This window comes from Heteronotia binoei, chromosome 4, assembly GCF_032191835.1.
Source record: "Heteronotia binoei isolate CCM8104 ecotype False Entrance Well chromosome 4, APGP_CSIRO_Hbin_v1, whole genome shotgun sequence".
Taxonomy (NCBI): domain Eukaryota; kingdom Metazoa; phylum Chordata; class Lepidosauria; order Squamata; family Gekkonidae; genus Heteronotia; species Heteronotia binoei.
Genome location: NC_083226.1, coordinates 28,219,233 through 28,231,812, shown reverse-complemented (window position 1 = coordinate 28,231,812; position 12,580 = coordinate 28,219,233).

Genomic DNA, 12,580 nt, shown 5'->3' with positions numbered 1-12,580 from the left:
TGGAGGTTGTAGCCAAGAGGGATTCACGGAATAAGGTAAGGACAAAAATAGAAACAACCATGAATAAATAACTAAAAGGAATACACAATCAATATTTCATATGTATATTATTCCCTATGTCTATATCAACACCTCAGTATACAAGTAAATAATAAGGTCCATATCAATACAGTCCAAATTATTGGTAATCACAATCATTTCAGCAGGTATTCTTCCACAGCTCCTTAATGTGCAATAATCTCAACTTTCAAAGTGCAACGGTCTTCTCTGCCGCTCCTTTAGATCTATAGAAAGTGCTTGTGTCAGTCCCAAAAGTTGAATGGAGTGCTTGCAGCAATCCTGTAGATGAGTTCTATCAGTTTCATATACCAGCATCAGCATGGAACCATGTAAAAGCCTCCGGCAGTACTGTCAACTTATGTAACCATTTCTCATCAAATCTTTATCAGCCATATTAGAAGTCCATATCATTACAAAATAGGATAGCTGAATCTCAAATACATTTTGCTGAGAAAAGTTTTGAGAGGTTGGCAACTATCATTAAAATAAATACTTTCCTGCCACATCCAGGAATGAAAATTGACAGAAAGAATACTTTGCTTTCTCAGGCACTCCTTTATGGGAAGGGAGTTACAGGAACGTTTGTGTTTTAGGAGGGTGTTCAAGGGAACCCCAACGAAGGCGCTGGATATTTGTAATTAAATTAGCCATGGATCATTTTCAATATATGTATCTCTTCTCTTTCTGCTTCAGGGCACTTTTCTGCTCCACCCTCTGCCCCCAAACCTTCACTCCTAACATTCAAAATCTAATTACTGGACTGGACTTTACAAGTGGAACATAAATAACATTACATAGATAATTAAGATGTATCGTTAATTGGAGCGGGTCTCAATGTGCTAATTGCATCATTCAGCTGTCTGTTAAATAGCTTTTCCAGTGTGAAAATTACCCATTTATGAGTTATACTGGTGAATGTTTCACTCTGCCCTCTGCTCAATAAAAAGAGCCAACATTCGCAGGTACAGTCTGATTTTGCTGAGTTAACTTTGTGGTAGCTTTGTGGAGCAAAAACATTCCAGGGGCTGGTTGGTGCACAGGTCAAAATCTTCCACGTGCCACAACTATAGCTACAAGACAAGAAAAACAGTTTCTCTAACTGCATCTTAAGGTTGTCCTAGATGGCCCAAGCTAGCCTAATCTCACACGATCTCAGAAACTAAGCAAGGTTGACTCTGGTATATACTTGGCTGGGAGACCACCAAGGAAGTCCAGTGCTGCAATGCAGAGGCAGGCCATGGCAGAAGCGCCTCTGTTTGTCTCCTTCTTTGAATGCCATATAGGGTTACTTTAAATGGGCTGTGACTTGAGGCACTTCCCATTACTACGATTGCTAGTCTTTTTTCTGGGTGGGCTCCTGTGCTTTTAAAGGGTTTGTAACCTGGGAAGAGCCCTATGGTGCAGAGTGGTAAAGCTGCAGTACTGCAGTCAGAGCCCTCTGCTCACGACCTGAATTCGATCCCAGCAGAAGTCGGTTCAGGTAGCCGACTCTAGGTTGACTCAGCCTTCCATCCTTCCGAGGTTGGTAAAATGAGTACCCAGCTTGCTGAGAGGAAAGTGTAGATGACTGGGGAAGGCAATGGCAAACCACCCCGTAAAAAGTCTGCCATGAAAGCAACGTCACCCCAGAGTTGAAAATGACTGGTGCTTGCACAGGGGACTACCTTTACCTTTTACCTGGGAAAGGCTCACTAACTTATTCAATTATGGGTGCCTCACTGGGGAAGGGGGTATTGTCAAGTGTATGCAGTCTTTTGTCCTATAAAAGGAAGGGGGAAGGAGATTAAATCCTAGTGCCACCACATGTCTGTCCCAGGAATGCCTCTGCAAGAGCCCAGGACAGGATGACCATTTCTGGTAAGTTTCTAGTGAATTTTGAGTCAGCAAAAACCTAAACAGGGCCTCACCAAATTGTAGTTTTCGACCTGGAGCCTGAAAGACAGAACCCCATAGTGTCCCAGGGTGTCTGGGCAAAGGGTCCTTTTGCATAAGGCTTGGTCCCGCATTTACTGATTGTGACCTAGCTTGGTTCTCCACAGTCCTAGAAAGATGTTCACTTCATGGGAATCACTCCCATGACTCCGGGTTCATGTTCATAGATTCACTTTCTGATCCTTTTATGAAGAAAAACGCTCAACGGACTTCCTGTCTTTTGATCCTATTCATATATCCCATGAAGTCAAGAATAATAATTAGTAGGTGGTATCCTAGATGGCCCAGAGTAACCTAGTCTCATCAGATCTTGGAAGCTAAGCAGGGTCAGCCCCAGTTAGAACTTGGATGGGGGGCCGCTAAGGTAGTCTGGTGTTGCTACATAGAGGGAGGCAATGGAAACTACCTCTGTTCTTCTCTTGTCTTGAAAACCCTACAGGGCAGGGCTTTCTTTGTAGCTGGAACTCCTTTGAATATTAGGCCACACACCTCTGATGCAGCCAGTCCTCCAGGAGCTTACAGAAGGCCCTATAAGCTCTTAGAGGATTGTCTACATCAGGGGTGTGTGGCCTAATATGCAAAGGAATTCCTGCTACCAAAAAAAAAAAGCCCTGCTATAGGGTTACCATAAGTCATTGGTCACTTGATGGCACTTTCCATCACTGGATGGTAGCCTTCCTTTCTTGAGTACAAGAAAGTTCCTTTTGCTGCAACAACTGGCCTGTCAATGTTAGTATTCTGACCAGCAGTAGATCTCCAGGATCTTGTACAGAGATCTTTCACATCACCTCCTACCTGATCCTTTTAGCTGGAGATGCCGGGCACTGAACCTTGGATCTTTTGCATGCAAAGAAAATGTTCTGCTATTGAGCCATGGTCACTTCTTATTTTATGGTGATATAATTTGTTAGCAAGAGCTGCTCGTCCCCTAACCCTACAATAGTCCAGGGCAGAATGCAGCTTAAGGAAATGCCTCCTGATTGCCACCTGCTTTTACTTCAGGTATCACTGAAAAGGGTCAAAGTATTCAGCAGTACCTAAGAGCACAAATATATTTATTTAATTGAAAATGCCTTTGATCAACTTAAAAGTTAATTTCACTGTTTTGCAAGAGTTGCTAGCTAACTGGTGTCTGTAATTCTGTAAATGTATCAAACATGGTGACTATTAAAATAGCTTTGTTGCTGTTGTTAGAGTAGAATTAATGCTTTAAAAATATTTGATAGTACTGAATCAAATCCTTTCAGACTAGTCAGTTGGCCAACCTTCTATTACAAGATGTGCTAAGCATCTTGGGAACTCTTTTTTAGGAGAAAGGTGATGATTACTACATTTTACAGATTTAAGAAATTGAAAGAAATATTCAATTTAATCTCAATCAAAATCCAGGAGTGGTTTTTAATACAATTTCCCCTCTCCCCACAAACACACTATGAAACACAAAATAGCACCTCTGGATATGCCAGGAATGGCTTGTTATTCATACAATTGATCATTATTGCAGAAGAGATAGGTTTGCAGGTCTGAGACGCATTCTTTCTGGCAGAAACATAGCAATAGGAAAAAAAATCATTGTTAATCTTGAGGGCTTCCAGTGTCATTCAAAGTGGCTTGCCAAGTATTAATTTATTTCTAAGCTTTAAATAAACCGTAAGGAATGGAGTTGGGTCTGTTCCAAATCTGGCAGAATGGCATGAAGTCAAAATGTGACTTGGGATTTTGGATGGGCCTGGTTCCTACAGCCCTGAGGTTGATATGTTTCAGATCTCATGTAAGTATTGCAAGGAAAGAATCAAAGCATTTTTGTATAATTTTGGAGGACCATGGAGTGTTTGTACTAGCTGATTAACAATGCGATCCTAAACAGAGATTCGGGATGGCCACGAACCAGGAAAATGCAGTTCGGTTCATGGTTCGTGGCATACCTGGTTTGTGAACCATGGACTGTCATGAACTTTTTGGTGCTAAACAAACCAATTCTGTTTGTGAGGTTTGTGATGTGGTAGGACACCCTCCTGGCATGCTAGAAATACCAAACTTGTATGCAATCTCTAGCTGACTCTTCTCAACCTGCCTGCCGATTTTGGCGAGGATTGGACTTAGGGGGTCTGAGTTACAGCACCCCAAAGAAGGTGCCCCAGGAAAGTGCTTTCGGAGGAAATGACAGGTGCAGGTTCAAAAGGTTCAGAAATGTATAGAAGAGATCCTGTGCAAGCCAGAGGCATCAAACTCACCAGGGAACTCCCCGTATTTCTCATCTATGCCCTCCAAATTATGTGCAGATTGGGTTTCGGGGGATCAAGTTATGCCACCCCCAAAGAAAGTGCTTCCAGGAAAAATGGCAGGCACAGGTTCAAAATCATAGAGAATGGGCCCCCTGCAAGCTATCGCACCAAATGCACAGGAGCATCACCCTGCTGCCTCCTCCTCCACAATCTCTCTGAGTTGGGGACAGATTACATTTCTGGGGTCCCAGTTACAGACCACCCCAAAAAGGCTAGTAGATCTTTCAATTCACAAGGTAGAATTTCTGCTCACAACACATCTTAGAGGGAACATTGTTTTTCTCAATTAAACTCCCCAGGGCTCTCTCTGGAAAAGATAGCTGCAGTTGCATGAGTCTGTGGAACTGCTCAAGAACAAGCCAGGGACACCAAACTCACAAGGAAACTTCATCTGGGCAGACACCCCCCCACACACACACACACACCAGTAATACTGGAAGCAAGGCAAGCATGCCCCCTATGACTCTCAGCCCTCCCCCAAATCTCCAAATGCAGGTTCTGAATGACAGAAAGGCAAACATCCCTCGGAGTTCTGACCTGGGCTCTTCAATATAACCGCACGACAACTTGGCAGGTACCCTGGCCAGACCAAGTCTGGACATATGATTTAGAAGTGTGGGGAAGAGTGGCTGGCTAGCTAACAACCTCCTCCCCACCCTAGAGAGATGCATAATTTAGGCAGGGGTGGCCAAACTGTGGCTTCAGAGCCATATGTGGCTCTTTCACACATACTGTGTGGCTCTCAGAGCCACCAGCACCCCATCGGCTGGCTTGGAGAAGGCATTTGTCTCTTTAAATCACTTCTCCAAGCCAGGCCAGCCCAGCCCAGTGGCTTGGAGAATACATTTGATGTTGAAGTTGCTTTCTTTCCATTTCTCCTTCCCTTCCCCCATCTATTTGCCTTCCTTTCTTCCTGTCTTGCGGCCCTCCAGCGGCATCACTAGGGCAGGGCCAAGGGGGCCATCGGCCCTCCCCCAGAGCATTCTCATTGGCCCCAGGCACTGACCCATGCCCCCCCCAACAGGAAGGGGCTGGCCCTGGGACTAGAATGCTGCTGCTGTGTGGGCTGGCCGGGATTCTGAAACCGGGGCCGCGCTGCCGCCTCTACCACAAGGGGATCAGCATTCTGTTCAGCGGGGGTGAGTGGGCGGGCTGGCTGAGCTTCCCAGCTCATGCTGCCGCCGAGTTGCTTGCTTTCTGTGCATGCGGGGGGGCTGGGCTTCCAAAACTCCAACGGTGCCTCTGCTGAGTGAGTCCTGCCTGTTTTCTGTGTGCCTGGGGGGTGGAGGGGCTTCCCAAACCGGTGCCGTGTTGCTGAGTTGCTTGTTTTCTGTGCATGGGGGGGGGTGGGCTTCCAAAACTCCAACGGGGTTGGATTACGGGGGCTGGTCACGTGACCAGAGGGGGCTGGTCATGTGACCAGAGGGTGGATGAGGGAGGGGCCATGTGAAGTGGGCGGGGTTGTGTGCAGAGGGGGTGACGCAGCCCTCCAAAAGGGGTGATGCCCAATGGGGGGGGGGGTGACTTGAATCAGTTACACCCCAGGGTGCAACCCACCCTAGTGACGCCTCTGCGGCCCTCAAACATCTGATGTTCATGTCTTGTGGCTCTCAAACATCTGACATTTATTCTATGCAGCTCTTACATTAAGCAAGTTTGGCCACCCCTGATTTAGGGAAATGGCATCCAGTTGCTAAGCCCCATTGCTCAGCATGAGCAGAGAGATGAGGTGGCACAGAGCTCTGAGTCCACCTTACACCCAAACCCCAGCAGGGGAGACGTGTTTACAGTCAGAAATAGAAGATGAATGTGCTCTGCTTTTAAGACGTTCCCTGTCTAACTGTCAACAGCCAACAGAGGAGAGGTTTTGGAGGTGAGCTGATATATAGCATTCTGATCCCATAGAGCAGAATAGGAATTCTGTTACTGGCAGCAAGGAGTGCCTGTTAAGCTTGGGAGGGCTCCTACTGGTGTTTGCAAGTCTAGAAAAATCTGCCTTCCACTGTTGTTTTGGAGTTTTGTAAATAATTTAATTCAGCAAAGCAATGTTCCCCCATCTACCTTGTGAGCTGAAGATCTATTAGCCTTAAAGTTATGAATTATATGTAATTTTTCAGTTCACAAACATGAAATATAAACAATATAAACTACTGTTTGTATTACAAATCATATATAGGGAAGGGAGGAAGGAAGGAAAGAAAGAAGGAAGGAAGGAAGGAAGGAAGGAAGGAAGGAAGGAAGGAAGGAAGGAAGGAAGGAAGGAAGGAAGGAAGGAAGGAAGGAAGGAAGGAAGGAAGGAAGGAAGGAGGAAGGAAGGAAGGGGCACAGCTCTGGATTGCATTCCCAGCAGAAGCCCATTGAAGGGGGGAGAAGATGGACATGAAGCCTGGGCCACTTCTTATAGCTGATGCAACTCCACAAGAATTTTGAAGAGCCTTTCTGCTTCCTGTCCTGTGCCAGCTAGGTGATATGAGACATAGGCAAAAAGGCAGGAGGGCTCTTTAAAATCCTTGCAGAGTTGTGCCAACCACAGGAAGGGCTGTGTTCCCAGCAAAAGCCTGTCAGAGTGAAGGTGGACACATGACCTGGGGCAAGGGGGGGCAACAGACCTGATACGGCAGGGCAGTGCGGGGAGGCCAGGGCTTACATCCCAGCAGGGGGGGTTTAATAGATAAAGCCCAGCAGGAACTCATTTGCACATTAGGCCACACACCCCGACATCAGCATTGTTCTGCACAGAGCTTTTTAATAGGAAAAGCCTAGGAGGAACCCATTTGCATATTAAGCTACACCCCCTGGCACCAAGCCAGCTGGAACAGTGTTCCTGTGCATTCCTGCTAAAAAAAAAAGCCCTGCATCCCTAGTCATCAGGAAAGTAAAGGCACACCTCCATCTGCCAGATGGAGTGCTGGGCTCGGTGAGGGAAGCTTTGACAGGCATCTTTTCAGAGCAGCTGTAGGTGGAGGACCTGGTCCTATCACACTCTCCTCTATTTCCCTCTCTGTTCTTGGGAAGCCAAGCTGGTGGTCTCAGCAACAGTCGAAACTTCCACCAAGCACTCCAGCACTGCATCCACGCAGCCATCCACACCTTTCTACTGGCATACCAGCATGGGGTGGGGGTAGCTGGTGTTCAGCGAGGAGGACCCACTCCTGCCACACTGCCGGCTGGGCTTGGCTGTTGAGAGGGAAGCAAGCTCCTGTCCAGCACCATGCAAGGTGGCAGGCCAGCTACACACATGGCCATCAGTCAGGCCAGGTGTCCTTGCACTGAGGCAAAAATCCATGCACTGTGGCCTGAAAATCAGTGCACTCGGCACACAGAGTGCACTTTGGTGAGAACACTGGTGGAGGCAGTCTGCATGGAAATGTAATTGCAATGAGCCTCCATGAACAGTACCAAAGTTCATGGAACATTCGTGCTGGTTGCCCTTCAATGAACATCACTTCATGGACCACAAACCAACCAAAATTTGTGACAAACTTTATTTCATGAGCCGGTTCATGCCCATCTCTAGCAGAGTTATCCTCTTCTGTCCACTGAAGTTAATTGACTTAGAATTGGGAGGGACGGTGGCTCAGTGGTAGAGCATCTGCTTGGGAAGCAGAAGGTCCCAGGTTCAATCCCTGGCATCTCCAAAAAAGGGTCCAGGCAAATAGGTGTGAAAAACCTCAGCTTGAGACCCTGGAAAGCTGCTGCCAGTCTGAGAAGACAATACTGACTTTGATGGACCAAAGGTCTGATTCAGTATAAGGCAGCTTCACATGTTCATAGAAGGGTGTTCCTCTGCTTAGGATGGTGCTGTAATTCATGACCTGATCAAAGCCTTTCACAAGTTTCATTCAAAAGCTCTGTATTGGGGAATGCTAGCTTTTGGGAGTCACAGTAACAGCTTGACTTATTATGGGGACAGGGTTGCCCTGGGAAGAAGATACTAAGGTTGGCAAGTTCACAGTTTTGAGAGTGGAGCCTGGAGAAGGTGGAGTTTGGAGAGGGAAGGGAGCTCAGCAGAGAGGTGATGCCCACTGAAGCTCCCATTTCATCCAGAGGGCCTGAACTTTGTAGACTGGAGATGGAGTGTAATTCTATGAGAACTCCAGCCTCCAGCGGGAGGCTGGCAACCCTTAATGCCACTCTTCCTGTCTTCTATTCTAACAGACCATGTCAACAACATTATTTTAAACACCTAAACTTCAAGGTGCAGCAAGAGTGTCAGATCCCGTTGAAAAAAGCACTCCACAATGAGGGCATGGCTGCAGTGGGAGCCTTGCTCTGTGCTGTGTCTGCTGCAGATATATCTTCATGGTGCATGAAGTAGGCTTTGAACCGCAAATACATTTGAGCTAAAAGGACATCAACTTACACAGTTCTGGAGAGTCTGAAATGTATTGTGATATTCTGCAGTTATCTTTGATCCCTAACAGTTGCTCCACCCCTTAGATCAAGGGTCCTCAAACTTTTTAAATAGGGGGCCAGTTCACTGTCCCTCAGACTGTTGGAGGGCCGGACTGCCGTTACTGTACAAGGACACGGGCCGTCAGTTCTCCGTCCTCTGCATCTCTCTCCCTTCCCCACACCACACACCCCGGCCTGGGAACTCACCTCACTTCGGTATCGCCTCACACTCTGACTCCACCGCCTCAGCCCAGTGCTGGAAGTGTGCGTTGCTAACGCGAGTTTAGATCGAACATCACTTCCAGTCTGATTTTGCCATAACCCGGCGGGCCGCATAAACGTCCTCAGCGGGTCGCATCTGGCCCACGGGCTGTAGTTTGAGGACCCCTGCCTTAGATTCTGCTTGCCTCATCTCAAACAATTAATTCCATACCAGTTGCTGCGTGGGTGCATTTTGATCTATAGCTCTCTCCAATTTCCTTTGCAGTGTATGGAACTCTTAAAAAAACAAGAGGAAGAAGCCACCAGGGAAATTGGAGGGAGCCGCGGATCAAAACATGCCTGCGCACAGAGCTTTTTTTAGCAGGAATGCACAGGAACACAGTTCCGGCTGGCTTGGCATCAGGGGGTGTGGCCTAATATGCAAATGAATTTATGCCGGGCTTTTTCTACAAAAAGCCCTATGTGAAACAGTGGTGATATCATGGGATGTGGCCTAATATGCAAATGAGTTCCTGCTGGGCTTTTTCTACCAAAAAAGCCCTGCCTGCAGAGCAACTGGTGGGGAATTGATCACTCGAGCTGGGGAAAGCAGAAGCCCAGGGGCAGAGCAACTGCTAGTGAGGAATCGGCAACTGCTAGTGAGGAATCGGCAACTGCTAGTGAGGAAGCATGTGAAAACAATCTAAACCTGGCTGAAGAATGTGCACAGGCTGGTGATGGAAAGTGACATCAAGTTGCAGCTGACTTATGGCAACCCCGTAGGTGGGTTTCGAGAGAAGAGACCTTACAGAAAAGTGCCTCTGCATAGCAGCCCTAGATTGCCACAGTTGTCTCCCATCTGAATATCAATCGGGGATTACTCTGCTTAGCTTATGAGATCTGAATGAGAATGGGCTAGCTTGGGCCACCCAGATCAGGATACATAGCTTGAAGGCCATTAAGTTGTTGTAGCGAAACCCAGAGTTCCCTGCTTGCAACCGATAGGTGGGACATGAACCGAACTGGCAGATGCTTATGTGGGCCTGCCAAGACCCTCCTTGTTCCAACGGCAGAGTGACTGCTCTTGAAATTGCCCAATTCTTGGGCTTCCAAGTGCTATTGTCTGATCCCTGCAAAGGTGAGCAGCTCTCTCAAAGGACACGGGACAGCTCTGTAAGCCATAAGTTTCTGGCCACCTTTTCCCCCAGGCTCCCTGGCTTGTCTACAAGTTATTCTTGATGTGTTCTAAGTAATGACACACCGTTCGGAAACCAACGAATCGTGAATCAAAGCTGCTGGTTACTTTCATAAAAGAGACATTAGAAACCCAAAACATAAAGATCATTTTATCTTTATTAACAGTTTAATGCATATGAGAAAGCTATTTGACATTTTTTACACCTCCAACTCTTCTCTTCATGCATTGCTGAGCAGACTGCACCAGAGTTCATCCACTTAAATCCATTTAATAACTCAGTAGATTCTCTGTCAGGCTACAAGTTGACGCCAGTATATGGCTGCACTTAACTAACTCGAGCACCCTACCCAAACCGTGCATTAAATTTAAACATTACTGCTAATCATGAAACTGTAATTGGGGTGGCTATTAGATCAAGGCCAAAGTTTCCAAACCCATATTTGTTTATTTTTCTTGTTGTTCCAATATGCACGCACAAGCAAAATGCTCCTCACTGTGACTGCAATACAGAGGCAGGACTATCAAGGCCATCTATCAAGGCCAGCAGCAGCTCATGGCATGGTGGTTCTTGGAAGAGTTGTCCTCTATAAGCATGCCATTATGGGAAAGACCTTCCTCCCTCATAATAGTAGAACTCGGGATCACTCAATGAAGCTGAGGGGTAATAGATTCAGGACAGACAAACAAGTCATTACATTGTGGCATTCACTGCCAGTGGGTGTATTGAGGGCCACTAGTACAGAAGGTTTTGGAGGGGAGTTAGATTTATGGAGGATAGGTCCACCAATGCCTACTAGTCCTAATGACCAAAAGAAACCTCCACATCCTGATGCCATTAGCTTCTGTTCTGATAGCAGGCCTTGGTCTCTATGGCTTGTTTGTTGACACTACTTGGCTCCGGTGTGAAATAGGATGCTGGACTAGATGGACCACTGGTCTGATCCATCACTGCTCTTCTTGCTCTGCATCCTTTACAGTTGCCTCTCCCAGCAGCAAATGGGAGATTTTCAGAAGGACCATCAGTGTGGTCTTCCTTTCCTGGTGGGAGTGCATGGGTCAAGACTCTTTAGTTTAGGGGTCTCTAACATGGAGTCTGTAGGCACCATGGTGCCCACTAACACCTTTCTTGGTGCCTGTCGAGGGTTTTCAGGATGAGAGTGGGACCAGGTGGAACTTTTTCCCAGTAAGATTTTTAATTGGCTATTGGAAATTGGATTGGCTGTGCAGATGAGTAAAAAAAAAAAAAAAGACGTTGCTTTGGCAGTAGCTGCCTCCAGAGCAAAAGGATCTTCACTGTGTAAGTGAAGATAAGCTGTGACAGCCATTTTGTGAAAGCCAGTTTGGTGTAGTGGTTAAGAGCAGCGGACTCTAATCTGGAGAACTGGGGGTGCATTCACATGCGCCTTTAGCTCCATCTTACCCACGGTTCCCGTTCAGATTTTATTAGCACATCCAGACAACCTCATCTGTCCCTCGAATGCAACTTGTCAACATCCCAACTTGCCCCAGTTTGAGGTCGGTGTTATTAGACACCAAAGAAAGTCCAGTCCTTTTCCGCAGAAACGGCACACATTCAGGTTGTTCCTGTTTGGACAGTTCTTGCGAGATACTGCCCCTTGGGATGTTTGGCATCTGCCTTCCACCTCTTCCACCTTAAAAAAAAAACCCAGGAGACATGCGCACAACCAGATCATCAGGAATCTGAGATGAGGCTTCTGCTTCTCTGATCAACACAGAATCCATGTGAGTGGAAGAACAGAGGGGAAATTTTTTTTTCAATGTGGAGGATTTCCAGATATCATTGTCACTGCCCATTTTCAGAAACGTAGTTCCTGGCAGTCCCCTAGTTTGAATCAGCAACGTTAATTCCCAGAACTCCCCCCACACACACACACACCCTTTGGAGCAACATTTGATTCCCCACCTCCCAACGTTTGGGTGCATGTTTAATGAAAACACCACGGCAGGAATCACCGTATGATTGCTCAGCAAATGAATGAGAGTGAGACGACTTTGAATCTGCTTGATCAGTTGCGCGCATTCTCCAAGAAAAGAGTGTGATAGCATTCAATATGTCTGATCGTTCAACAACAGGACGATATCCGGACAAGTCGCATTCTTAGATGCTCATCTGATTGGCCCAAATCAATATTCAGCCGTCAAATTTGAGCGCTGCATGCCCACTTTTAATGTGACGTGTGACCGCACCCTGGATTTAATCTTCCCCCCCTCTTCCACATGAAGCCAGCTGGGTGACTTTGACTCAGTCACAATTATCTCAGAACTCTCTCAGCCCCACCTACCTCACAAGGTTCCTGTTGTAAGGAGAGGAAGGGAAGGCAATTGTAAGCCACCCCAAGACGGGGTATAAAACCAGCTCTTCTCCTTGTGCTTCTTGCGGCAGCAGTTTTGTGGCTGCACCCATCTTGCTGTGTCAGAATTCCAAAGGTGCCCACAGACTGAGAAAAGTTGAGAACAACTGCTATAGTTGATGATAGCTCTGCTGAAT